Consider the following 26423-nt stretch of genomic DNA (forward strand, 5'->3'; position numbering starts at 1 on the left):
GAAAAATCCTGCACCTTTTTTAAAAAAAAATTCTTCCTTCTCATTGTAGTCCCGCAACCTGCCAGAAATGGAAAAGTTCTAATTTTTCAATGCATAGTTGCACACTTCATGTATTTTACTTTTTGGTTCTTGTGCTAAAACAAACGATTCATAACACTTCCATCATGTGTGTATCCAAGTACTAGAGAAGGGTCTAATTTGTTTAGTTGTGTACAATTCATTGTTAGATTGGATTGATGTTTTATTATATATATTACTGCCAATGAAAATTACTAATTAATTTTTTTATTACTTGAATAATAGGTTGTTAATTACTGAGCTACACTCAAGTTTAAGAACTTTTGGTTTTTCAAGTGCTTGTTATTTTGTCACTTTCTCTGCCTCTTGAAGCCATAGTCCTTGCTGCATTTGGTTGTGAAGTCCCTGTAATCTTGAGGCTGCAGAACGTCTGTTGTTTTTTAATCAGTGGGGTCCAAACAAACATGAGTAGGAGAGAATATTGGATAGAAGTTGGAATCTGATGGCATCTTTAACCACTTCAGGTATGTTCTAAGTCAAAAGAACACAAGAATGATTGAATAGAGTCTAATTTTTCATACATGCACAAATTTTAAGTTAGATTGGATTGATTTGAATTCTTATCTGTTACTCAATTAAATATTACTAATTAAGGTTTTTCATTTCACTTGAATTCCAATTAAGTCTGAGGAGAACATCATTGTTCTTTTCATTTGAAATTTTGTTTATTTCTCTACCTCCTAAAGAAATAGCATTTGCTTCTTAACTTTGGTTGTGCAGTCTCTATTCGAACTTTGGGCTACATTACACATTTTCTTTTTTATAATCACTGGAAAGCAGAGGGGGTGATCTGTGTAATGGATGGATAGAGTGTACGGAGTTTTTAGGCCAAAGAGAGGTAAAAGGGGTAAGGATGGTTGAGCAGTTAAGGGTAAGAGAGGCAGTTTGATTAAATTTTCCAAAGGAAGAGTAATTTGCTGCAAACAGATGCAGAGGTGAGCAAATTCTAGCCTTTTAATTATTCTTACCATATCATTCTTGTGCCAACTGCCAAAAGATTTTATAGGTATCAATATCAGCATTCTTCCATAGGTCATTTAGATAGTGAATTAAAATACAATATGCCCCACACTAATGATTCCATTTCTGATGGAGGTAATGCCACACATTTAATAAATTAATGGCTTAATTGGCTGATTCTATATGTTGATCTCACCTATGTAGGGGTGGCTTGAATGCAGTCCTACTCTTTAGCACTTGCCCTTATTAGTTCTGTATAGATATTACCATGCATATTTTCTAATACTAAATGACACGCATTTTCTTACAAAAATGAGTGGAAATTGTTCCTCATTTTTATTAGTTTTGTATAGAAATTACCGTTTGAAGGTAGTTCCTTTTGTAATTATAACCAGAAATGCATGCAGTGTATGTTATTTTGCACTTTAGACTAGTTCTATATGTCGGCCCTTTTTGTGCTTTGGAAGCTAAAATTTCAAAGGAAGGACGCTAGTGCCATCGGCGCCCTCCTTTTTTAGGTTTATTTTGTCAAACCAACTCAAGGATGCAGTTGGTAAAAAGGAAATTGTTGAAAATGATCTCAAGGACTTTTATGTTTGCCTTAACATCTTATATATAGGAGTGGGTGGGAATAATCTAGTGTTTTTCAGTGATGCAAAAAGTGTTATCCAACGCCGAAGTCTCCGTTTTTTTTATAAGGATAATTCTAAAAATTCTGGCTCAAAATTATACATGTTGTCACCGGTATCATATTGCTACTTGAAAGGAATATAGCTACTTGAAGTCCTTGTAATTTCAGATGGCCTGGTATGATGTTGCTACTTGAAAGGAATATAGCTACCTCACTCCCACCACTTTAATGAGATTGTGAATTACTAGTTGTTCGAGTAATTAGGGGGGAGTTTAAGCCCACAAGTGAGGGGGAGTGTTAGAATTATGGTTTAGTGATTAAGTTCACCATTTCCAAACAGTTTATGCTTTTGATAAAATTGGTAATTTAACAATCTATATAAGCTATCACTAATATTTTACTAGAAAAATGTCACTGATTATCTCCTTGTATGTAGTATGTGACAAGATTTCACCGAACAACTTTTTTCTCAATTTTATTTTCTATGGTCTAGTGTGCATCAAAAGCACCAATATGCTTTAGTTTGAAGTCACAAAATTTTATGGACAACTTTAACTTTAAGCTTCATTTGATTACCAAGAAAGAGTAATAACAGAAAAATAAATAAATAAATAAAAAATAGTTTCGACATCAATGGTTTAGTAGCCATCCCTTTTGCTGCACGGGTTCTCAAATCCTTCAAACTCTGCCTCATATGTTAGTGAGTCACCTATATTGATCAGTTCTCTCATTCCATTTCAAGAGCTTTCAATGTCATTGAATTTCTAAATTATGTTTTTATAAAAATCAGAGGAGAGTAGCATTGATACCAAAAATATTTTAGAGATGGTTCAACAAAAATCAAGCATTATCTTGAAATAAATTGAGTAATACGCCTGTCACTTTCTTTTCTTTTTTTAATTATATTTATGATAATTTTAGTAACAAACAGTTTTGAATTTTCAGAATATTTATTGCAACATGTCACATGTATCAATACTTGTGTAGAGACAGCTTGGTCTAGGAACTTTTAATTTTTATAGCAATAATAATTTTTAACAGGTTGTGAATTTGTAATTTTGTAGCTTTGCTTTTTGTGCAGTCTGGAGGTTCCTGTATGTGTGCAAGTAGGTGACTAAGTAAGTGACAAACGATTTCATCTTACATTAAAATGTATGTGACATACCTGCGAAAGACTTACAAATTTTAGTATTTGTTTTTAGGCTGACAGTTTCACGTGCAGGGCAAATTTGTGCTTGCTCCATTGAGATGGCTTTTGAGACTTCCACAACAAAATACCTCTTCGATAACTACTGTTATCTCTTCATTAGCATGGTACTAGTCATCCTTGACGTAGTATTTCAAGTCTTCTTAAGGCTGCTTAGGATACCACAGTACTCCAATCAATGGGCATGTGAGACTGGGAAACACTTACGTGAACTCAGAAGCTTGTATGCATGTGCATTGGATTCCCTTTTACTTAGATGCTATGTGTGTCTGTTTCATGCTATAGTATCATTTTCCAAATCGTATTATTTCTCTTTTGCAGTTTGGTGGAGGTCACTGTCTTGGCGAGTCTTTGAAGTAAGTGTGAAGTGTGAAGGTGATCCATTCCTTTGAGTATTTTACAGAAAAGGGAAGACACCAATTCTCCTGAATGAGACCATAATTTGGGAGAGAACAATTATGTCCCAGGTTGACTTCCATTCAGATAAAGTACTTGTTTTTTATAACCTGAATTCTCCTATTGATTTTGTTCTTATTGGACAATCTTGGGGTCTCACTCATAAGTAAAAAAGTTGCTTGGTGAAATTATTTATCAGGGAAGATTTGGCCACCAAAGCTTTGTCCTACCATGTGCTCTTTACAAGCTAGTATTCAGAAGCCATGAGAACACACATTTGGATTAAAATAAAAGCTGGTATGGTACTTTTATATCCCTCACAACAATTGAAATTAAATTCATCTATAAGAAACAGAATGCTGGAAGAGCTCAACTTCCCTCCCCTGCCCTCTGCTGGTGGGGGTTATATTGATGAGAATTCTTATGTTCTAGGGTCATATGAATTTTTCCCTGAATTTAGTCAGGATTTATGCCCTTCCTAGATTTTAGATTGCCTGCAAAATTTCTGAAGGGTAGGTTGTCTATTGTCCCATGTATATGGTTTTAACAGTTTTATAGATTAAGGTCAACTTTGTGTATAGTTATTTATTTTTTTATTCACAATTTTTTTTGGTCCTAGAGCTTGATATTCACCAATTTTACAATATTTTAAAGCTTGATATAATCCACGATAATTCTTCTCGTAAAGTTCTGCCTGCTACTAGGCTTATAGCATTTTTAAATCACAGATACATTTTTTTTTTCAGATGCAAGTAGTTCTGTTTCACACTTCCTTGAAGAAGGCAGGAAAAATTCATAAATTCAACACTAAAATGTCAAATGTGTATTTCTGTTTAACATCAATATCTACTGAGAAGAGGGAAAACACTATAGTACAATCTCCCCCTTTAACTTCCCTCTCTATCTACTCTACTACTCCCTTTGTTATTTAATTGTGTTTAATATTTCACTCCTTTTCCCTTCTTGCCTGTCTCACCCCCTGACCTTACTCTCATGAACTTACCATTAATTTGTCTTAAGCGAGAGATTTATTCTTTGCATATATGTTTACTGGAGTTGTTCACTTATTAGAATGGTTTTGTTTAACTGCTCTTATTTTGGTCAGCATAGCCATAGATTATCTCATGCTTTTCCTATTGATTTATTTCTTTTTCTTCCTTCTTGATGATTGCTGCATTATGTTTTGTAGCTAAGATGGTAAGAGCCTCTCCCCTCATTTTGCAGACTATTTGCCTCAATGTCTTAAGGAGAGCCATTGTTTTGGGTTCAATAGAGAGGCAAATAGAGGTAAGCTGTAAGATTTTTGAGCAAAATGATAAAAAGTCTATGGAAATTGGTGAATATTTAATATGATATTTTAGCTATTGTTTCCTCTGCATATGAGAGTTTCACTAAGCATGCAATCTGTCTCATGACTCCTAATCTATGGACTCGAGCCTACATGTTTCTTTGTGGTAAATTTCAAAATTTCTTTGTATATTTTTAAGTCTGGGATTTTCATTAGATATTTTTTAATTATTATGCCTCACATTTGAGGGTGAATAGTTGCTTTCATGCATAACCATATCTGTAGGTATTTGACGATTAACATATTTCTCTCTCTCCTTTCTTATTGTTCCCTAGGGATGTCCGCCATTATATGGCCGTGTAGTTCCTCATTGAATGGTTATCAAATGGAGACTATACAGCACTAAGCAAGAAAAGGGAAATTACATCAGTCATGAATCTATCTATCACAAAGAAGATGTTTAAGATCACATAATGATGTGGACTGGTCATATTTGTCCATTTGGAGAAGTATTTGTCATCTTTAACAATTTTGGCAGAAAAATGAAGACAATTGAGTAGATCTGTGATTTCAACTGAAATGCGGAAATTGTTGTTCTCAACTTGTTGAATATTGTTGCCAACTAGTCTATCAAGTATTTTACTTCTTCACATTTTATGATTTGGGTGGCCAAGTTTGTGTGAGGTTTTGGTGGATCAGCTTATTGGGTTCCTTTTGCATTATAACTAGGATGCTCTTTGTACTTATATGCCATTGCCAATTAATGTTTTGAATATTTTTTTTTCCTTGCGGGGATGGAAACATTGGAAAGAAATTCTACATGTCTACAAGTCTAAGAAATTTAAGTAAATCAATCATTTTTACTCTGTTTTTGGTATTTGTTTTTCAAATTCTTTGAGCTTTTACCTGTTCCAGTTGGTGGAACATCTTGCCAATGATGTTTCTTGCAATCCATCCATCTAAATATGTTTGAAATATTGCATAATTTCATTTTATCCCATAGTTTTATTGGACATCTGACATAACAATAGAAAGCAAAATTTGGGGTAACTGATCTTTCTATAGAATACAGTTTTGTCAAAAATTAAGCTAGGGCCTGTCAGATTGCGCTGGAACCCATTTTCTTTAGAATGACCATGTATCTAGGTTGTTGTCAAGGAATGAGCTTTGTATTCCTCATGGAATTTGGTTGCATCCTATAGAATGGTAGATGTTAGCACTTCACTAACCCCATGTGTAAGTGTGTTTCAATGGTATCAACTACCAAAGCTGCCATGCAGGAACAAGTGAAAAACAATCCTCTCCAACTCTTCTTGGTTGCAGTTCCCAACCTCATTTTCAAATACCGTTTAAAAATATTTCTGGGTATTTTGCCGTCTTTTGTATACTTTTATTGGACCAACCACCTATCCTCCCCTTGATGGAGAACATTGCCACAATGTGGGAGGGTAGGACTGTCTCATTGTTGCACACAACTACACAACCCATTTTCAGCACATTGTCGATGCCAATAGTAAATTTTCCTTGGTGGGTGGGGTGTTTTGAACAGCCCTCCAAACTTTGGTGTAACTTATCTTTTTATATATAAACCAAATAGAGCAAAGTGGACCGAAATTGGTTGAAGTAGATCGAATGGACCTAAAAGGATCTAAGTGGATTGAATGAACCAAACTACTACGTTGATGTGGCTCAAGAGCGTAACAATAATAAATGTTACACTTTAGCTTTTTTATATTACTATATAGCTATCACCTAATGATTTGGATCTAGTCATCATTATAATTTTGGAAAAGTTTTATTCATCTTCAATAGTTGCCAAAGGGGGGAGGTCTGGCTTCAGTGTCCAGTGGCATTAGACCCATTGAGATTGTTACACGTGTCCATTTTTGGACACGTATCATCATCCGACCAGATCCAATATACTGAAAGTACTAGACCTAATCTGGACCCTTGCCAAAGAGAATGAACACAATTGAATGGATCTAATCATTTAATTCAGGATGTTGAGTTCGTAATTCTCAAATGGTTAATGTTGCTGTCGATTAGACTATCAAAAGTTTCATTTCTTCTCCAAATATTATTATATGGGTGTCTAGACTAGTGTGACATTTCCACGGATTAGTTATTGGGCTCTTTGCTATTTTGTGTAAATTTGATTATTATTTATAAGGTGTTTTCTATATTTGTATACTAATTAATATTTTGTGTTATTTTTTATGCCGCGAGGGAATTCTTTATGAAAAAAAAAAAAAAAAAAATTATACATGTCTACAAACACAAGAATTTTAAGCAAGTCTATACTAATATGCCAATTAATGTTATATTTTGAGTTTTCTATTTCTTGTTCTTTTTTTAAATATAGTTACGTTATATTTTTACTTTTAATTCTATTATTATTATTATTTTTAATTTAGTGAGTGTTTGCTTGTGGAATGTTCCATCTAATGTAACATATTATTACTAATGATGTGTCCTGTTTCTGGTTAATACAAATGGAATTTGCAGAATATTGCTAATTTGTATTAAATAAGTTATGTGCATTATGTTCAGTGTCTAACTTTAGAGGTAGAACTAGTCCAGTTAGGGTTGCATGGCGCCAAGCATAAAAGTGCAAATTTTCAAATTCTAATTTGGTTTAATTATCTTTTTTTGATTTGAGAATTAACATGCATAGGATTGAAACGATGTCATTAGCCTGGCCCTGTTTCTAGTTCAATGTGCTACCATACGTTTAATGTGGATAATCTTGAAAACGAATTGTTTTTTAAAATTTCTTGATTAGGGTTTACCATATTGCATATAATTTTCCAATGGTTAGACATTGAAGGCAAGTATAGTCATGGACTCAATGGTAAATATATATATATTAAATTAAAAAAAAAAAAAAAAAAACAATTCCCTTTACTTTTGTTTTCCCGTCAAAACTTTAATCACATGCATGATTTCTTCAAATTATTAGGAGAGCAAAAAAGTATAAAATGTAAATTCTTTCATTTGTATTTTATTCTAATAATTTATATTGTTGTATCAGAACTTGAGTTGATGAAATATGACATATATGGTTGCTTCTAAATAATTGCAGAATTATAACAAATTTGGTAGAATTTTGAAGGGAGGACATGACTGGACAACTAATACAACAGAGAATTTAGCTTAGTATGTTGGTATTTTGGTGGTTATAAAAGTTCCCAACATATGTTTATTAAAGGCAAATATTTGTTTGTTTCCTCACATGTTGGTGTGAAACACTGACTATTTAAAGTAGAAGAAAGTGTCTAACTTTTTATTTTTATTTTTTTTTACTTCATACATTCAAAACTTGAATGTTTGATTGGATTGGATTGAATTTGTATCTTTTACTCAAATTAAGAATTATTAGCAAGTTCTTTCTTTGGGTAAAAGGGACGGAAAGAGCATAAATTTGGGTGTAACTGTATAGCTATATAAAAATAATAATAAATAAATAAAAAGAAGAAGAAGAGAGAGAAAAGTTAGGTGCACAACAAGACAATGCAGATGGTCCCATCAAATCACCACTCTTTCAAAACCCGTAGAACAAAAAGATAACAACCCATTGGGCCCCATTGCTCTCACACATCGCTGGGCTGGGCCTCCTTTTTTACTTACCCAGTTGCTTAGCTCCTAAAAATAAATGAAGATAGATAGGGTTCATAAACTATTTCTCGTTTGGATTTGCACAAATACACCATCGTATATTTACTCTTGATTTGAAGAAAACATGTTTCACTCCTTTCTTATTAGTTGTTAGAGATATTAATCAGTATTAGCCATTATAAGGATGTGCAATTTGCTATTAATTGAGCTATCACAATATATCAAAGATGGTTAAGGTCACATTACAATGATGTGGAACGGTTATATTTCTCCTTCAATAAGTCTCAGTCACTCATCTTCCAATTAAGGCTGCACCAAAAAAATGAGGACATTTTAACAGATCTATTCATTCATTTCATCAGGAATGTTGCACATGTATGTGTGCTGCACAGTCGACTTATCGAACATTTCATTTCTTCTTTCAATTTTATGATTTGGGTGTCCAACTTTGAGTAATGTTTTTAGGTGTATCAATTTATTGGGTTCTTTTTTTGCTATCTGGATTTGCTTATAAGTTATAACTTATGTACGTATGCCAAAATGCTGTTAAAGTAACTCTTTTGACTTGATAATGTTGGAACATGCATAGAATTGATTCGCTCTATCGTTGGCTCGATCTCGATTATTTCTAATTGATTTGTTACAATACCATATGGACAAACGTTACTGATAGAACTAGTTCTTAAATTTTCCCAATCGATGCTTTACATTCTTCAAGTGATCTTTCAACGATCAAAGGCACTTCTAAATAATCTGATTGGGAGGTTAGCATGCAAGACTCAGATTAGCTTGAAACCTAGACCAGAAATAAACCTTGGCCAAAACATGATTCAAAATTAGCAGCTATGAACTGCATTGTAGTTATTAACAAAGCATAACAGGATAAATTCAGCATTAAACACCCAGAACAATTTTAATACTTCCATTACTTGCATAAACAAGAATAGGGACTTGATTTCCCTTCTTTAGTCCATTTTAATCCTTTCAAATTAGCTGCTCAAAAAACCATTAAGGCAACAATAATTTGATGGGAAGCTATTCACTCTACCATCAATCTTTGAAAAGGATTCGGGAATACCAATTGCAATGAGTGTTTAATTCCCTAGACCCATTATAGTTTGTCTTGTGCCTTCATTTTTTAGGATATTTCAATTGCACATCTTGGGATCAAAGAGGTTTTGTTATAATTCTTTAGTCTCTTGAGCCAAGAATACGTTTCTGCCAATGTAGCTTTGCTATATCAACTAGTAGTAGCTTTGTTATTGTTATATGCCTTTGTAGTTTGTACGAAGTATTACAACGTGATATTGACCTCGCTCACTCATCTTTGATGGACTAGGACCCATATAATGAACCAGTATTATCGCTATTGCATTTACTTCCTACTTCACTAGAATGGAAGAAAGAAGGCATTGCATGAGTGATATATCTGCCTACTTCGGCCTTAGTAGCTTTGAGAATGCAAGCCATGTTAATCATCACCTTGTGGTTATGGAGCTTCAACATATTTTGACTAAAAAGGAAAGTTTCTTTAATTTCCCCCGAGTAAAAAGAAAGGTTTTTGAGATTTAGCCATTTAACATTTGAGTTAGGTTTTGTAACAAAGAAGTCTCTTGCAAAAGAAAGTGATTTCTCTTTGAGTTGGCTGTAATCTTCAAGGTTTTGCCCTTGCTCAATGAAAAAAAAAAAAAAAAAAACCTATTTTTAACACATATTTCTCAAGGAAGGGCTACAGTTGGATGGAGCTAGCTTGAAGGTATTGAAGCAAACAATGAAAATGGGAGTAATAACATCAAATTCCTCCTCAAGCTACTTTCCCCTCCCCAGAAGGTTTTAATGTTTACACAATTAACTTTATCACAAGGGTTTAAGTGTTAACACTCAAAACCTCAACCCGGGTAATGATAGTTGAACTGGGCGACTTTAGCATTCCACAAAGGATATTGATTAGGCTTTTTTTAAAAAGTAAATAAAGCAAAGATAAACATAGAAATCAGAGTTTACATCTAACAATTTTAAACAAATGGGTGGAGATTAATGGAAATCTTAAACAATACAGTGATGAAAATTTTACAAATTGTTAACAACTATGCCGTACCCATGTATGAAATTTGGGAAAATAATAAAAATCAAATGGTAAACCAAAAACAATTTAAGGGAAGAAAAAAACAAATAGTTGTATGCAATTTCAACTGGAATCGACAGAACAAAATAAGAAGGCTTACCATGTTGATTTGTCCGAAGAATTTCAAGCAAAACCTCAAAGAAAGCAATGAATGCTCTCCAATCTGGAATCGACGGAAGAAATGGCAGAGAGCTAGAGAGAAGGAATAGCATTACTCATACTCATACAATGGAGGTAGAGCACCATGGTTAATCGATGGTCTGGCCTGGCCCAATATCTGAGCTCAAATCAGTCAGTGTCAGCCCATAAGGCCCCAAATTCAGTGACCCAATATCGGATATAAGCCAACTCCAACCAAACCCTTTTAGAGAAAAAAAAATTATATATATAATTTTTTTAAAAATATTGTTATCATTTTCTTTCTTTTTTTGGCTTTTGTTAAGGAGGCACTCGATAAAGATACATTACAAAATAGCAAAATTTAATAAATAAATAACTTAACTAGTAGTTTAATGTGACCCAACACCCTAAAATGTGATGATAAAATCATTAGGTGCACTTGTTTTTGTCATTTTGATAGACTTAATGGTACGTATTAGATAGAACTAGCATAAAGAAGTACATTGAAAATAAGATAAAGTAAAATGACTAAAATGGGAAAAAATTTATATGATTAAATTGAAAATATATCAAAGTTAGGGATTTGTTTTGAGTCTAGTGTCCAATACATTGGGCCTGATAGGATGTAGCCATGTTTCTAGGAATTGCCATGTGGCAACATCCCATCAAGTCCAATGCAACTAGACCTAAGTCTATCCCCAAAGTTAGAGGATATACTTTGTAATTTAGCTTTAAAAATTATTATTGCTTAACTAATTATTACTAGGATAAAAATTCTAAATGTTGAGTTATCATTCAAATTTCTAAGCATAGCAACACGTCACCCTTTTCAATTTTCATTATGGATAATATCTCTTAGGCCAACATTTTTTTTAACCAAGTTTTCCGGCTTAAAACTAATAAATAACAATCAATCGATTACCCACACATATTTAACTATATAATTTATTTTTCCCCTAAAAAAAAAAACTATATAATTTATCAAGTGAGTTAAACAGATCACATGACAGTGAAATAAGTCATATAGTTAAAAGTTAAAACTGTATGTGAGTGGGTATTGATAAGTCATGTAGAAAAGTTTCTCTACACCAATATGTAACCATCATGATGGTTAAATATTGGTGTAGAGAAACTTTTCTCTAAATCTTTTTTTTTTTTTTTTTTTTTTTTTTTTGTGGTTATTTTTCTTAATATTCTTCACCATTCTTTACCAATACAAGCCAAGAGGCACCATATTTAAAATTAAAGAGAGAAAAAATGATCGATTTAAAAAAAAAAAAAAAGAATAAAAAGCGATAGAACAATTTATTATTGCACTAGAAGCATCAAAAAGGGTTGAATAAAGCCAGGGCACTCCTCTAAATAAACTTACTGCTATAAACGAAGTATTGAATTTTCAAAATTATTTATTTAATTTTATTACGAGAACAAGTCGAGTTTGAGTTTTTCAACAAACTAAATTACATGTTTAAGCTTGATTTATTTTATTATCAAACAATTTTTTGAACTTATTTACAAGTTACAATGACTAAAATTTTGTGTTCCTTCACAAATATATGTTGATAATTAATAAATAAATTATAATTTAAATTATATTACTTGAGTTACATAGTTATAATGATATTTGTTTAAAAACTTACAAAACATTACGTTCACTAACCTTGTATTAGGAAAAGATATATATCAAAGTCAATAATTTTGTATACAATATATTTATGAGTTATAACTAATTTTAATATTAAGAAATTAAGATTTTTGGCTTCAAAAAATAAAAATTTGTATTTACACCCACACACATATATGGTAGTGCATGAATATGTTTTTAGCTTATTTTAATTTGTTTATCACTATAATAATTGTGAATCCCAAATAAAAATTCTTGACTTTGTCACTACTTATTTGATAACAGTTATGATGATTTGGAAACAATGTCAACAACCTTTGACACAAAACCTCCGTATCTTTACTATTAACAAAGAGAATTATAAAGTCATGTATTTTCCTTTTCTAACAAGCCATCTCTTTCTTCTAAAAAACTAGTATATTCTCTTAATTATAAAAAATTATATTCATTTTAAATATTCAATAATTAATCTTAAGCATATGCATTGTAATAAGAAGATCAATTTATATATAAAAAGATAAAATAAATCATATCTAAAATGAATATTTATGAATGCTATGAAGTATGGTACTATAATTTTTGACAAGCTAGGAAACCAATTTTTTTTAATTAAAAAAAATCAGTAAAATATATCACTACAAATGACATTAATAAATTAATAACTTGAGAGTGTCTAATTAAATTGAAAAGATAACTTTGACCACAACTTTTTTTATTATGAAAAAAGAAAAAGAAAAAGAGGAGGCATAATTGCAATTAAATTCAAAGTACATAAGAAAAGAAGGGAGTCTTAAGTGATTTGTATAGAATAAACTGAATTAAACCACCTTTATTCCTTTCACCTCAAAATTTCACTTTCTTTCGAGGACTTGACATTAATGACAATTGCTTCTATCATATCTACTCTCTAGAATCCTTCCTCTTTTCTTTTCTAAGTTGGCAAGATTTGAATCTATTATTCTATATTCTCTAAGAGGGTTGCGTGTGTTTTGGTACAGTTTTTATAAGCTAGTGTTTTTGTTTTTTAACTTTTATTTACCAGTTGCTATTGCATACTCTGAGAGTATGCTCCCTCCTTGGCACGGATGGGTGGATCCTATGGTGGGTGGGACCCTTCCTTTTGTGAGATGGAGTATACAATAATTTTCCTTTATGTATAATTATTTAAAACCTCACTTTTTTCTTACTTTTTCAAAGTACAATTATATTTTAACACAATTTCAACAAAAAACTAAATAAATTGTAAATAAAAATTTAGGGAAATATAATTATCTCTATATATTAAAAGGATTCGGAAAGTTAGTTAAAGCATTTTTTTACTATCAAAAATACCCCTAATTTAATTAACTTATCATTATTCTTGAAACATAAGAAATGGGGTTAAAACAATAAATTGACAAAAATAAAAAACAAAAAACCTACCCATGTTTATAAAACTACCCCATTTTCTATAAAACTTCTCACTTCCCCATGTACACAACCAAAACTACCCTATGTTCCTATAAAATAAAAAAATAATAATAATAAAAAAACCTACCCAATGTTCTAAAAAACTACCACAAGTTCCTTTAAAAAAAAAAAACCTACAAAAAAAAAGGCCACATTGCATGCGCAAAGCACATGTGATGAGGCTTGTATAAATTATTGTTCTATAAATGATGAATTGTAATTTATTTATTAATTTATATTCTCAAGAACAAGAGTTCCCAAACAAACACAAGAAATTAGAACAAAGGCTCTTCAATTGTACTTAGACACTCTCTCTTCGTAACTGTGGAATTAGAACAATTACATGTGGTGTAGGAATTAATTGATGGGGAAAGATTGAATGTGGAAGAAGCAATTCTGTAGAAAATTAGCAACAATACGATGCTGTGTTATTTAATAGATTGGATAGTAAAAATATTCTCATTATCTTTCAAAACCTTAGTATTGTTATCGTGCTAAAAGCAAATAATCTATCTTTGATGCATTCAATTTTTTACTAGTTATCATTTGAGCCCACTAATATCTTCAATTTTTTACTTACAAATAATCACTCTCCAAATCAACCATTTATAAAAATGGCTAAAAGAGTTTTGTGAGACCTTATGAATTTGTTTATACACTTATTCAATTAAATCTTAAATATATTTAAGTTGATTTTATGCATGTATATACATAAATACTTGTTTTATTGAGAAACCTATATACATAAATATATACTTAAATCAAACGTCCTACTTTGATAAAAAAGAAAAAATCAAGCATAATGTTATTATGAACCTGTTATTATATTTGAACTCTGTTTTAAGTGATTAAAATAAGGTTAAGTTTGAGCTGGACTCAACAGCTTTGATTAATTTATGATAAAAAGAAAGATGGCTCTATTCATTTAAATCCTAGAAGTACTACAAAAATTATAAAAAAAGTTTTAACTTTTCTTTTTAGCCGCCAGTGCTTTTGGAATTTAGAAATGTTGTTCCATTATTGCTTGATGCTGCTGCGTTCACACTCACACTTTGTAAATGATTAAGGTGGGGTTTGGATTCATGTTGCGTTTTCTTGCGTTTAGTTTCATGTGTTTTTTCTTTTTTTTTGGCACGGGTTTTCCCAACAGCGGTTACTGTTTATGTACTGTTCATAAACAGTAACAACAACTTTTGACCAAGTCTTCCATGAACAATGTATCCGTATACTGTTTATGGACCTACAAATTTAACTTTTTAGAAACTTTTTCATTAAAAATAGGTCCCATGATACTATTCATACATTTAAAAATTATTTTACTATAGTGTTTTCAGTTTTTAATTTTAGCAAAATAAATTCTATCCAAATAGATCCTAATACCTTTACTGACAAGACACCGTCAAAGGTAAAAGAAAAAAGGTAGAAAAAGCCGTCTAAAGTTTAGAATAAAAACAACATTTTCTTTGGTCATAATTATTGAGGCTAGCTGTGGTGGAATTCTTGGTTCCGCACTTTGTTAATGCTGACCTGACCACGTATAATTGCTCATTTGTTTGTGTAATGCTATTGCTACCACAATTAAAAGGACAATTACTAGGAAAGTGCTTAACATGTTATTATATTTGAACTCTGTTGAAGTAATGAAAGTAAGCTTAAGTTTGAGTTGCACTCACCAGCTTGATTCATAAAAAGAAAAATAGCTCTATTCATTTAAATCCTAAAAGTTTTAACTTCCCATAAAAAAAATTATAAAAAAAAGTTTTTACTTTTTTTTTTTATAGCCGCCAGTGCTTTTGGAATTTAGAAATGTTTGCTTGCTACTAACTATGTTCACACTCAAACTTTGTAAATGATTAATATTGACAGGGCACCATCAAAGGGAAAAGAGAAAAAGGTAGAAAAAGAAGTCTAAAGTTTTAGAATAAAAAAAAAAAAAAAAATTCTTTGGTCATAATTAGTAAAAGGACAATTACTAGGAAAGTGCCCAACAAGATTATCCTCTTGGATTACTATTAATCGATATCGCTATTCTAAGCAAGACACACATCCACACCTATCTTCGTTCTGTTGTCCAGTTAAAATCAAATATTCTCTATTTGGTGTACACAATTTCTTACTAACTAATAGCTATTATTTGAGCTATCATTTTTTTACTTACAAATAACCATTTTTTAAATCTTAAATATATTTAAGAAGATTTTAATGCATGTATAAACATAAATATTTGTTTTTTATTTTTGAGAAATCTATATACATAAATATATACTTAAATCTAGCATCATACTCTAATAAAAAAGGAAAAAAAAAAATCTAACATGATGCTAATTTTATTTATGAACAAGTTATTATATTTGAGCCATATTTAACAGTTGCTGATCATAAACTCAAGTTTGAGCTGGACTCAACGACTTGATTCATTTCTGATAAAAAGAAAAGTTTGGTTGATTCATTTAAATCCAACAAGTTTTAACTTTTTTTATTTTAGTCTCCAGTGCTTTTGGAATTTAGAAATGTTGTTTCACACTATTGCTTGCTACAGTTGCTAACTGCGTCCCCACCTTAGTTGGGTATAGAGATTCTTGATATCTTTCAAAACCTTAGTATTGTTGTCCTTCTAAAAAGCAAAATTAATTCTATCTTTGGTACATACAATTTCTTACTAGTTATCATTTGAGTCCACCACCATTATCATTTTTTTACTTACAAAATAACTACTTTCCAAATTAGTAGTTTATAAAAAATGGCTAAAAGAATTTTGTTCAACCATATAAACTTGTTTGCAAACTTAATTTACACAATTAAATCTTAAATATATTTAAGTAGAGTTTTTATGTTTGCTTATACATAAATATTTTGTTTTTTCGAGTAACTCATATACATAAATATATACTTAAAATCAAGCATCATATTCTAATAAAAAAGAAAAAATCGAGCATGATGTTAATTTTATTCATGAACATGTTATTATATTGAACTCTGTTTAACCGTTGATAATAAGCTTAAGTTTGAGCTGCACTCAACAGCTTGATTCATTTCTGATAAAAAGAAAAATAGCTCTATTCATTTAAATGATAAAAGTTTTAATTTCCCATAAAATAAATTTTCTAAAATGGTTTTAACTACAATTATGCTTTTGGAATTTAGAAATGTTGTTTCACACTAAAATTCTAACTGCGTTCAGACTCACACTTTGTAAATGATAAATACTGACAGGACACCATCAAACAGAAAAGAGAAAAAGGAAGAAAAAGCAGTCTAAAGTTTTAGAATAAAAAACAACATTTTCTTTGGGCATAATTATTGAGGCTAGCTGTTCCGCACTTGTTGATGCTACCACCGTTATAAGCAAGCCATTACCACAGCTATCTCTTATCACTTTCCTTACTCCACAAACCCATCTACAATTCCTGAAAGAAAGAAAAAACTATGGCGGAAGGAGCTTTGTTCCATCTTGCAGGGAACGTCCTTCAACTGCTGGGCTCTGTCATTGTTGAAGAGGTCAAACTGGCCTCTAGTGTTGAAACCGAGATTGAAAATCTAACCAACACAGTCTCCACAATCCGTGCTGTGCTTCTGGATGCAGAAAAGCAGAGTTCTCATGGCCATCAGATCAAAGACTGGCTCAGTAAGCTCAAAGATGTCCTCCATGATGCTGATGATTTGCTGGATGATTTCTCCACCGAAGTTATGCGCCGCAAAGTGATGCCAAAGAAGGTACGCCTTTTCTCTTCAAGTTCAAACCCGCTTGCTTTTAGTCCTAAGATGGGTCATGAAATAAAGGCAATTAGGGAGAAACTAAATGCCATTGCAAAAGATAAGGAGGCTTTTCACTTTAGTCAAAGCTCGGTTGAGCCGCAAGTCATGAATAGGGGGGACAGAGAAACTTATTCTTTTGTACTCGAAGATGAAGTTATTGGGAGAGAGGATGATAAGAAAGAGATTATGGAACGTCTTTTTGATGACAGTGTTGTAGAGAATATTTCTATCATTCCAATTGTTGGTTTCGGAGGATTGGGCAAGACAACACTAGCTCAACTGGTATACAATGATAAAAATGTCCAAACAAAATATGAGATAAAACTTTGGGTTTGTATCTCTGATGTCTTTGATGTACAACGGATTGTTAAAAAAATTTTAGAACAGTTGACAGATGAGAGACTTAAAGAAAGCTTTGAGATGCTGCAAACTCAGCTTCGAGAAAAGCTTAATGGAAAAAAATACTTGATTGTCTTGGATGATTTGTGGAATGAGGAGAGTAATAAATGGCTCCTCTTGAGAAATTTGCTAGTGGGTGGTGCAAGGGGAAGTAGGATAATAGTGACCACACGCTCAGAAAATGTAGCGAGGATAATAGGGGCAACTTCATGGCATGCTCTAAGAGGCCTACCTGAAGAAAAGGCTTGGAGTTTGTTTATGAAAGTAGCATTTGAAAATGGTCAACTGCCAAAGAATGACACCTTTGAAAGTTTGGGTAGGGAGATTATGAGGAAGTGTGGTGGGGTACCTCTCGCCATAAGGACGATAGCAAGCTTGCTATGCACCAAAGCTACAGAAAATGAGTGGCGATCCTTCAAAGATTATGAACTCTCAAAAATAACTCAAGAAGAAGAAAATGTTATTTTATCAACGCTTAAGTTGAGTTATAATCATCTGCCATCGTACTTAAAACAATGTTTTGCTTATTGTAGATTGTTTCCAAAAGATTACAAGATTGATGTAACAACATTGATTAATCTTTGGGCAGCACAAGGTTTTATTAAGTTATCAAATTCAGAGCAACGTGTTGAGGATGTAGGGCGAGAGTACTTTATGGTATTACTTCGGAGGTGTTTTTTTCAAGATGTACAAAAAGATGAATGCGACATTATATCATATTGCAAAATGCATGATCTCATGCATGATCTTGCAGCTTTTGTGGCAGGGATGGAGAGTACCATGCTAACCTCGAGTGGGGAGTATAATGGTAAAAAAGTTCGTCATGTATCATTTGATCTTGAATATTCATCAAGGAAACTTTCAATTTTTAAGGTCAAAGGAATGAAGATACGAACAATTCTTATGGCTAGTGTAGGGGGGAAATTGAGGAACTTAAATTGCAATGCACTTGTTTCAAATCTCAATTATTTACGAACATTAGATTTAAGTGAATTAAATCTACATGTAGTGCCACATTCAATTGGGGAATTAAAACATTTAAAATATCTTGATCTTTCTAAAAATTTTGATATTAAATTTCTCCCTAATTCCATTACCAAGCTGCTAAATTTGTTAACGCTAAATCTTAACAGTTGTCACTCACTTAAAGAGTTACCGCGAGGCCTTAAGAAGTTGGTCAATCTTAGGCATTTAGACGTTAGTTTATGTGGCAAATTGACGCATATGCCCCTTGGACTTGGGCATCTTACTTCTCTTGAGATACTAACGAGGTTCGTCGTGAGGCAAGGGGGTTCCAAGGCTAGCTCGTATGGTTGGTATAAGAAAAAACAGGCTGAGTCTGGTGGTGGGCTAAGTGAATTGAAGGAGCTGAGCAATTTGGGAGGCAGTCTATTCATTTCAAAATTGGGACATGGAGAAGATGACATGGTGGAATGTAAAGCCACAAATATGAAGCAGAAACAACTTCTTCAAGAGCTGACATTAGTGTGGGATCCACTGCCGGATGATGGAGAAACTGAATGTTATGATGACATGTCACTGGAAGGGCTCCAGCCACATCTAAATCTTAAAGGGTTGCAATTGAGGTATTATATGGGTGTGAGAATTCCAAGTTGGGTCTCTTCTCTCACTAATCTTGTTCATTTTGAATTAGCGGGAAATAGGAGATTGCAGCACCTCCCACCGTTAAATCAACTCCCTTTTCTCAAGGTTGTCTATATTAGGGTAATGGAAGCACTTGAATACATTTCAGATGAAGACAGTGTTAGTAACGTGTTGGGTGCTTCCTCTTCTTCTTCTTCTTCTTCTTCTTCAAAAACACCATTCTTCCCATCCTTATCTTCCCTTCGGATATCTTATTGCCCAAAACTGAAGGGATGGTGGAGGAATTCAGATGATGATAATGAGCCACACCATCTCTTACTTCCATCATTTCCTCCTTCTCTTGAGAAATTATATATTTCCGAATGCCCTAACCTGACTTCCATACCCCTGATTCCCCCCTCTCTGAAAAATCCAATTATTGGTGGTTGTCCCCTCTTACGGCTACACGAAGGAAACAGTGAAGATTGTCCCAAATAATCCAACAAGAAAAAACAATTTATTCAGGTATGCATCTATCTTTTATAATCCCAAATTCAAATTCAACTACTGCTTTTTTTATTTTGAACAACTTCTAAAACTATTCAACTTCATTCTTTTCAATCTTTTTTCTTTTTCTTGTCTATAAACTGTTAATTGAACAAGAAAAATTAGGATAATGTAATCCATCCCTTTTAAAAAAAATATATATATATATATATTTCTTTTAATTCTAATAATTTATATCTTTGTACCTAAGAGCATGTTGATAATATGATGTGTGTATGGTTGCTGCTTAATTATTGCAGAGTCTGAGTTAGAATCGGAGTGGGTTTGTTCACAAAGTTATTTGAACAAGAAAAACTAGGATAATGTAATCCATCCCTTTTTTCTTTCTTTCTTTTAATTCATATCTTTGTACCTAAGTGCATGGTTGCTTCTTAATTATTGCAGAATCTGATTTAGAATCGGAGTTGGTTTGTTCACTTCCAGAGGGGGAATTAGCTTGTTTTTCAGGTATTTTATTGGTTCACTCTCCCCCTTTTTTTTTTGGTCATTTGAACTATTGATCTATAAAAAATAACTAATGGTTTAATTACTGTTTTTGATGGGATAATTGCTGAATGAATTCATTCTTTTCTCAGATTTTTTTTTTTTTTTTTTTTTTAATTTTTTATTTTGGAGACATTGTTTTAGTCAAAGGCAGAACAAAGATTGAGGTCTACCAATGTAGACATTCACAAATCTAGAGAAAATATTTATCTAAGTTGTGTATTTGAACAAAACCTTTGGTGCTTTCAATTTTCTTTCTTCTTAATCTGTTTTTATATTTTAGATTTCTAATTGTCAGAGCATCACACAACCATAACTTTTTTGGTTTCCTAGTGATTTTTGGCTCTTCCTCTACCTCCAACAGCCCCTTACAGCCTTTCTTTAATCCTGCAACCTTCCTAGTCACAACTGCTGTCCCTAAAGGACGCTCTACCAATATAGTATTTGCTGGGTGAATGTAAGATATGTGAGCATCGCTCTTTTTTTTTTAAAAAAAAATTCTTCCAGAAATGGAAGAGTTCTAATTTTTCAATGCATAGTTGCACACTTCATGTACTTTATTTTTTGGTTCTTGTGTTAAAGCAAACAATTCATAACACTTCCATCATGTGTGTAAATAATACAGTGTATCCAACTACTAGAGAAGGGTCTAATCTGTTTAGTCGTGTACAATTCATTGTTAGATTGGATTGAATATTTTATTATATATATTACTGCCAATAAAAATTACTAATTAATTTTTTAATTACTTGAATACTAACTAAGACTTGAAGATCCCTCATTTTTCTTACTCTCCCCCCTTTTTTGAATAATAGGTTGTTAATTATAGAGCTGCATTCAAGTTTAAGAACTTTTGGTTTTTCAAGTGCTTGTTATTTTCTCACTTTCTCTGCCTCCTAAAGCCATAGTCCTTGCTGCATTTGGTTGTGAAGTCCCTGTAGACTTGAGGCTGCAGAACATCTGTTGTTTTTTAATCAGTGGAGTCCAAATGAACATGAGTAGGAGAGAATATTGGATAGAAGTTGGAATCTGATGGCATCTTTAACCAATTCAGGTATTTGACTTTTAATGAAGAAACCAACACCAATATTCTTGTTTTGATATATCTTGGAGAACTTATCAGGCATTGGACTTTTCAGTTTTCATGCAGAACTTATAATGCAGACCTTTTTCAAAACTTTCAGGCCTTGCAATTGTGCTGCATGTCCCAGAATTGCAAGTGGATTGTTGGAATCTGCTGAAAACAATTGATTCAGGTATGTGTCTATCTTTTAATTCCAATTTTTCATGGACAATCATATACAGATGTCCTTCTTCTTGATGAAATTTTGAGGTTTATCATATCTTGGAGAACTTCTTAGTCATTTGATTTCTGATGCAGAACCAACTGAGGCAAAGAACAAGCTTGGGTGCAAAATTTGGACCCTATTCAAAAACTGCAATTGTACGACTGGTCAATAACTCAGTGGTAATCATTTGTTTCCCTTTTTTCCCACCAAATCATCAATAAGATGCATGATTTCTTCAATTTATTAGGAGAATAAAAAAGGACAACTGTTCTATCATTTATTCTTTTATCATAATGATTTATATCTTTTCATCTAAACTTGTATATGGTTGCTTGTTCATAATTGTAGAATCATAGCAAATTCTTAGAACTTGGGAGCACTTCACCAGGCAGCTAGCATGGCTGGAATTAGCTTACTAAACCAGTATTTTGGTTGTTAATTTTTTTTTTTTTTTTGGGTATAAAGGTTTCCAGCATATATTTGCTTACTAATACTTTATTTGCTTCCTCACATGTTGAATCGCTGATGTGAAGACTGACTTTGAAGTCAGAGAAGAATGAGAGAATGACTGAATGAGTCTAATTTGTTCATTCACGCACAAATTCAAAGGTGATTGAATTTTTATCTGTTACTCAATTGAAAATTACTGATTAAGGTTTTGCTTGAATACCAATTAAGATTAGAGGATGCTCTTATTTTTCTTACCGTGTCCATTTTTATATAATAGGTTGTTCTGCTCAAAACGAAACCCAAATTTAAGAACATTTGGTTTTTCCATTGGTTGGTAATTTGGAACTTTTTCTCTCTGCTAAAGCCATGGCCCTTTCTTCTTGAATTTTGACAATTGAGACAGAATTCAAGAACCTGCCCTGTTCAAAACTTTCTGGCCCTGAAATCCTGTAATAAGTAGTGGACTCAATGGTAATCATCTTCTCTCTTTTTTTTAAAATTTAGGGAGATCTCATTCTGTTTTATTTCCTATCTGTATGTTCAAAGGCCTGCTGTTGCGCAGAACAGATAGAGTTTATATCTTTGTACCTACAATTGACTCAATGGTGATGTACTTGGTTGCTTCGCTGACAATTGCAGAAATAGAGAAACTTTTACTACTTGAGGGGAGTGTCTACCGTGCCATCTAACAATGCAGGAATTATCTTATTAAATGGATTCTGTTTGGCCAATTATTTTCTTTATATATATGCTTAAAACAAGATATTATGTAGACTAGAAATTGACTTGCACAATGTCATTGGGTAATTGGTAAACAACTAATGAATTATGTAATTTATGGGTTGAGTGAATAAAGCTGAATAGTTTGTTCATTTTTCAAATGTTTCTGGAGAATTCATTTAAGTCAAAAGTATAAAATGAGATAGAGTCTAGTTGGTTTATTTAGTCTAGTGTGTCTGGACATGCACAAATCTAATGGTAAATTATCTAACAGATTTCAAAATACCCTCGTTTTTTTTGCTTCCTTATGTATTGTTCTATGGTGGGTTATTAATGCTCAAAGCAGCATCCAAACTTAGGAACTTTTCATTTTCTTTGAGGTTGGTGTTTTGTCTACTTGTCTACCTCCTAAAGCCCCTTTGGTTCTTTTAATTTTTGTTGTGCAGACTCTTTTTGAATATTGGGCAACATTGCGCATGTTCTTTTCATTAATCAATCCAAAGAAGAGGAGACCAACATGCAGGGCCCCCACACGAGTATGGGGGAAAGTATACATGGAACTTTTAAGCCATAGAGAGGTAGAACGAGTAAGGATGGTTGAGACATGACTGGTAAGAGAAGCAGTTTGATTAAATATCCCAAAGATGGAGTAATTCACTGCAAAGCAATGCAGAGGTAAGGAGTAATTCTAGCCTTTGAACTATTCTTAACTTATCAGATGAAAAATTTTCTTGTAGATCATTTAGAATGGTGAATTAAATACATTGTGCACACATTTAATAAATTAATGGTTTAATTGGCCGGTTCTGTATGTTTTTGGGGTTTTTAAATATTTAAGGGTTATTATGTAGTAGTAATCTCACCAAGGGAGGGGTAGCTTGATACAGTCCCACTCTTTAGAACTTACCTTGAAGTATACTCTTTTATAATACTAAAGACATGCGTTTTCTTACAAAAATGAGTGGAAGTTGTTTCTAATTTTTTATACTTTTTTTTAAAGATGTTGCTGTTTGAATATTTAAAGATCCATATTGTGTGTGCAATTATGCATTTTAGACTAGTTCTGTATGTCAACCTTTTTTGTGATCTGAATGCTAAAATTAAGGACCACTAAATATTAATCAATTCAAAGGAAAGGTACTAGTGCCATGAGATTAACATCTTTTTACTGAAGAAATATACATATGATTCTGTAGTATACTAATTAAGCTGCACCCTTCACAAATTATCAAATGTAATTTTGTTCCTTTTTTCCCCCTCTTTATTTATCTCTTTAAGGGTATTTTTTTAAAAATATAATAAAATTCTAACTACATCATTTCATTTGTGAAATGAATTGCGACATAAACTATAAGGCTCAAGTATTGATACTATTCTTCATATGCATACTAAAATCCTTTACCAAGGCAGTGATATATATTCCATTTCATGTCTGGATTCCACTCTCTTCTATTGTACTTTTATTCTGCATCTGATATCTCCATGCCTTTTCATTTTCTTCTTTTCTACAGAATTGTATCTCATACTTAGTTGATAGGTGTTTGCATTTCGTTTCCATATTATGCAATATATAGACCAAGTGATGTCTGGCACTTCTTGACCTTGAGTTACAATTGTTCAAGGGGGTGAATCCTGAATAAAATGCTCAGAGAAATAGCTTGGAGCTATTATCCATGTTAGCTATCCTTAATATTTTACTGAAAAACGGTCACTAATTTTCACCTTGTATGTAGTCCTTGAGAAGATTTCACAGAATAACTCTTTTTTTTTTCCTTCTCAATTTTATTTTCTATAGCTTAGTGTGCATCAAAAGCACCAGTATGCTTTAGAGTTTAAAGTCGCAAAATTCTAGGGATAACTTAACTTTATGCTTCATTTAATTGGCAAGAAAGATCAAGAACAGCAAAAATCACGTGGAAATTTAATTAATTTGCACAAATCATGTGGAAATTTTGTATTTCTAAAATGTGTGATGAATACTTTGCCAATTTCTCTTTCTCAAATAATGGATCAAAAGATTGCTGGTGCCCCAAATATTCTAACCAAGTCCAGAAGGATCTCACCCCATTAGCTGCACAGGTTCTTAAATCCTTCGACCTCTACCTCATATATTTATTGAACCACATCTTGATCAGTTGTGCTCTCTTTAAGTTGTTCTCTTTCAAGAGCACCATTTTATTGAATTTTTTTTTTTTTTGGGTATATAAACAGAGGGGTGTGGCATTGAAACCAAAAGGATTTTCAAAGATGGTTCTACACAAATCAAGCATCAACTTTCAATAGATTGAGTAATGCGCCTCTCACTTTCTTAATTTAGTTTCATATTTATGATAATTTTTGTAACAAACAGTTTTGCCTTCTCAAAACTTTTCTTGCAGAATTATTTTTGTAACAATAATATTTTTTAACAGGTGAACTCTTAATTTTGTTGTTTTCTCTTTTTTTGCTGTCTGGAGCTCGTTGTTGTGTACAAGTAGGCGACTAATCCCATTTAATCTTACATTTAAAAGAATGAGTGTGGAACACAATCTGCAGAGGTCTTAAAAGTTATATATTTGTTTTTCAGTTGTCAATTTCAAGTGCAGGGCAAATTTATGCTTGCTCCATTGATGACTTTTGAGAATTCCACAACAAAGAACCTCTTCCGTAAGTGTTGTTATCTCTACATTAGCATCATTTTGCTCATCCTTGAAGTAGTCTTTCAATTCTTCTTAAGGTTGATAAGGATGGTACAATATTCCAAGCCATGGGCAATTGCATATATGAGAGTCACAATCACTTACATTAACCAAAAACTTTTATACATATGCAATGGATTCCCTTTTGTGCAGATGCTAGGTGTATGTTTCACGTTCTAGGATTAGTTCCCCAATAATATTCGTTCTGTTTTGCAGTGTGGATGGAGGTCACTGTGTCCTATTTGAAGTAACTGTGAAATGTGAAGATGATCCATATCTGTGTATTTTAGAGAAAAGGGAAAGGGAGCATTTTCCTTAAGGGACTATAATTAGGGTGAGAAAGATTATGTCCCTTGATGACTTCCATTTAGATGAAATTCCTTGTTTTCTTACCTGAATTTTCCTATTAATTTTTGTTCTTATTGGACAATCTTGGGATCTCCTTCATAGGTGATAAAGCCGCTTGGTGAAGTTGTTCATCATGGAAGATATGGCGACCAGAGCTTTGTCGAACCATATGCTCTTTACAAGCAAGTTTTCAGAAGGTATGCGAACATGCATTTGGATTAAAATAAAAGCTAGTATGGTACTTTCATATTCCTCACAACAATTGAAATTAAATTCAACTGTAAGAAACATAACTTTGGAAGAGCTCAACTTCCCTCCCTTGCCCCTCGCTGGTGGGGGTTTTGTTGTTGAGAATTCTTATGTTCTAGGGTCATATGAATTTTTCCTTGTATTTAGTCGGATGTTATGCCCTTCCTAGATTTTAGATTCTTACCACTTGAAGTATGAGTGAATGCCTTCAAAATTTCTGAAGGCTAGGTTGTCCATTGTCTCATATATGGTTTTAACTACTTGACTGAAGGTCAACTTTGTGTATAGTTTTCACAATTTATTTTTTACATTTTTTTTTTTTTTTGGCCCTAGATCTTGATATTCACAAATTTTACACATTTTAAATCTTGATATAATCCATGATAATTATTCTGGTAAAGTTCTCC

The 26423-nt window shown here is 32.4% G+C and overlaps 1 long non-coding RNA gene across 50 annotated transcripts in view; it reads left to right on the plus strand.

Annotated features, from left to right (window-relative positions):
- Positions 1-26423, plus strand: part of LOC126724197 (uncharacterized) — a 116130-nt gene that overhangs the window by 4239 nt on the left and 85468 nt on the right. For 10 of the 50 annotated variants that reach the window (XR_007654722.1, XR_007654701.1, XR_007654720.1 and 7 more), the window contains exons 3-15: positions 304-542; positions 21467-21538; positions 21664-21750; positions 21920-22002; positions 22105-22180; positions 22299-22492; positions 23188-23416; positions 24759-24820; positions 24953-25029; positions 25153-25214; positions 25308-25387; positions 25636-25753; positions 25870-25964. This is a non-coding gene — a long non-coding RNA (uncharacterized LOC126724197). Of the gene's footprint in view, positions 1-303; positions 543-798; positions 1014-2733; positions 2822-2871; positions 3100-3197; positions 3570-4461; positions 4560-4895; positions 5427-21421; positions 21539-21663; positions 21751-21919; positions 22003-22104; positions 22181-22298; positions 22493-23187; positions 23417-24758; positions 24821-24952; positions 25030-25119; positions 25215-25307; positions 25388-25635; positions 25754-25869; positions 25965-26423 lie in introns of those variants that run through there. The other 40 variants (XR_007654729.1, XR_007654727.1, XR_007654730.1 and 37 more) reach the window with 35 other exon arrangements.

The sequence above is a fragment of the Quercus robur genome, chromosome 4, assembly GCF_932294415.1.
Source record: "Quercus robur chromosome 4, dhQueRobu3.1, whole genome shotgun sequence".
Taxonomy (NCBI): Eukaryota; Viridiplantae; Streptophyta; class Magnoliopsida; order Fagales; family Fagaceae; genus Quercus; species Quercus robur.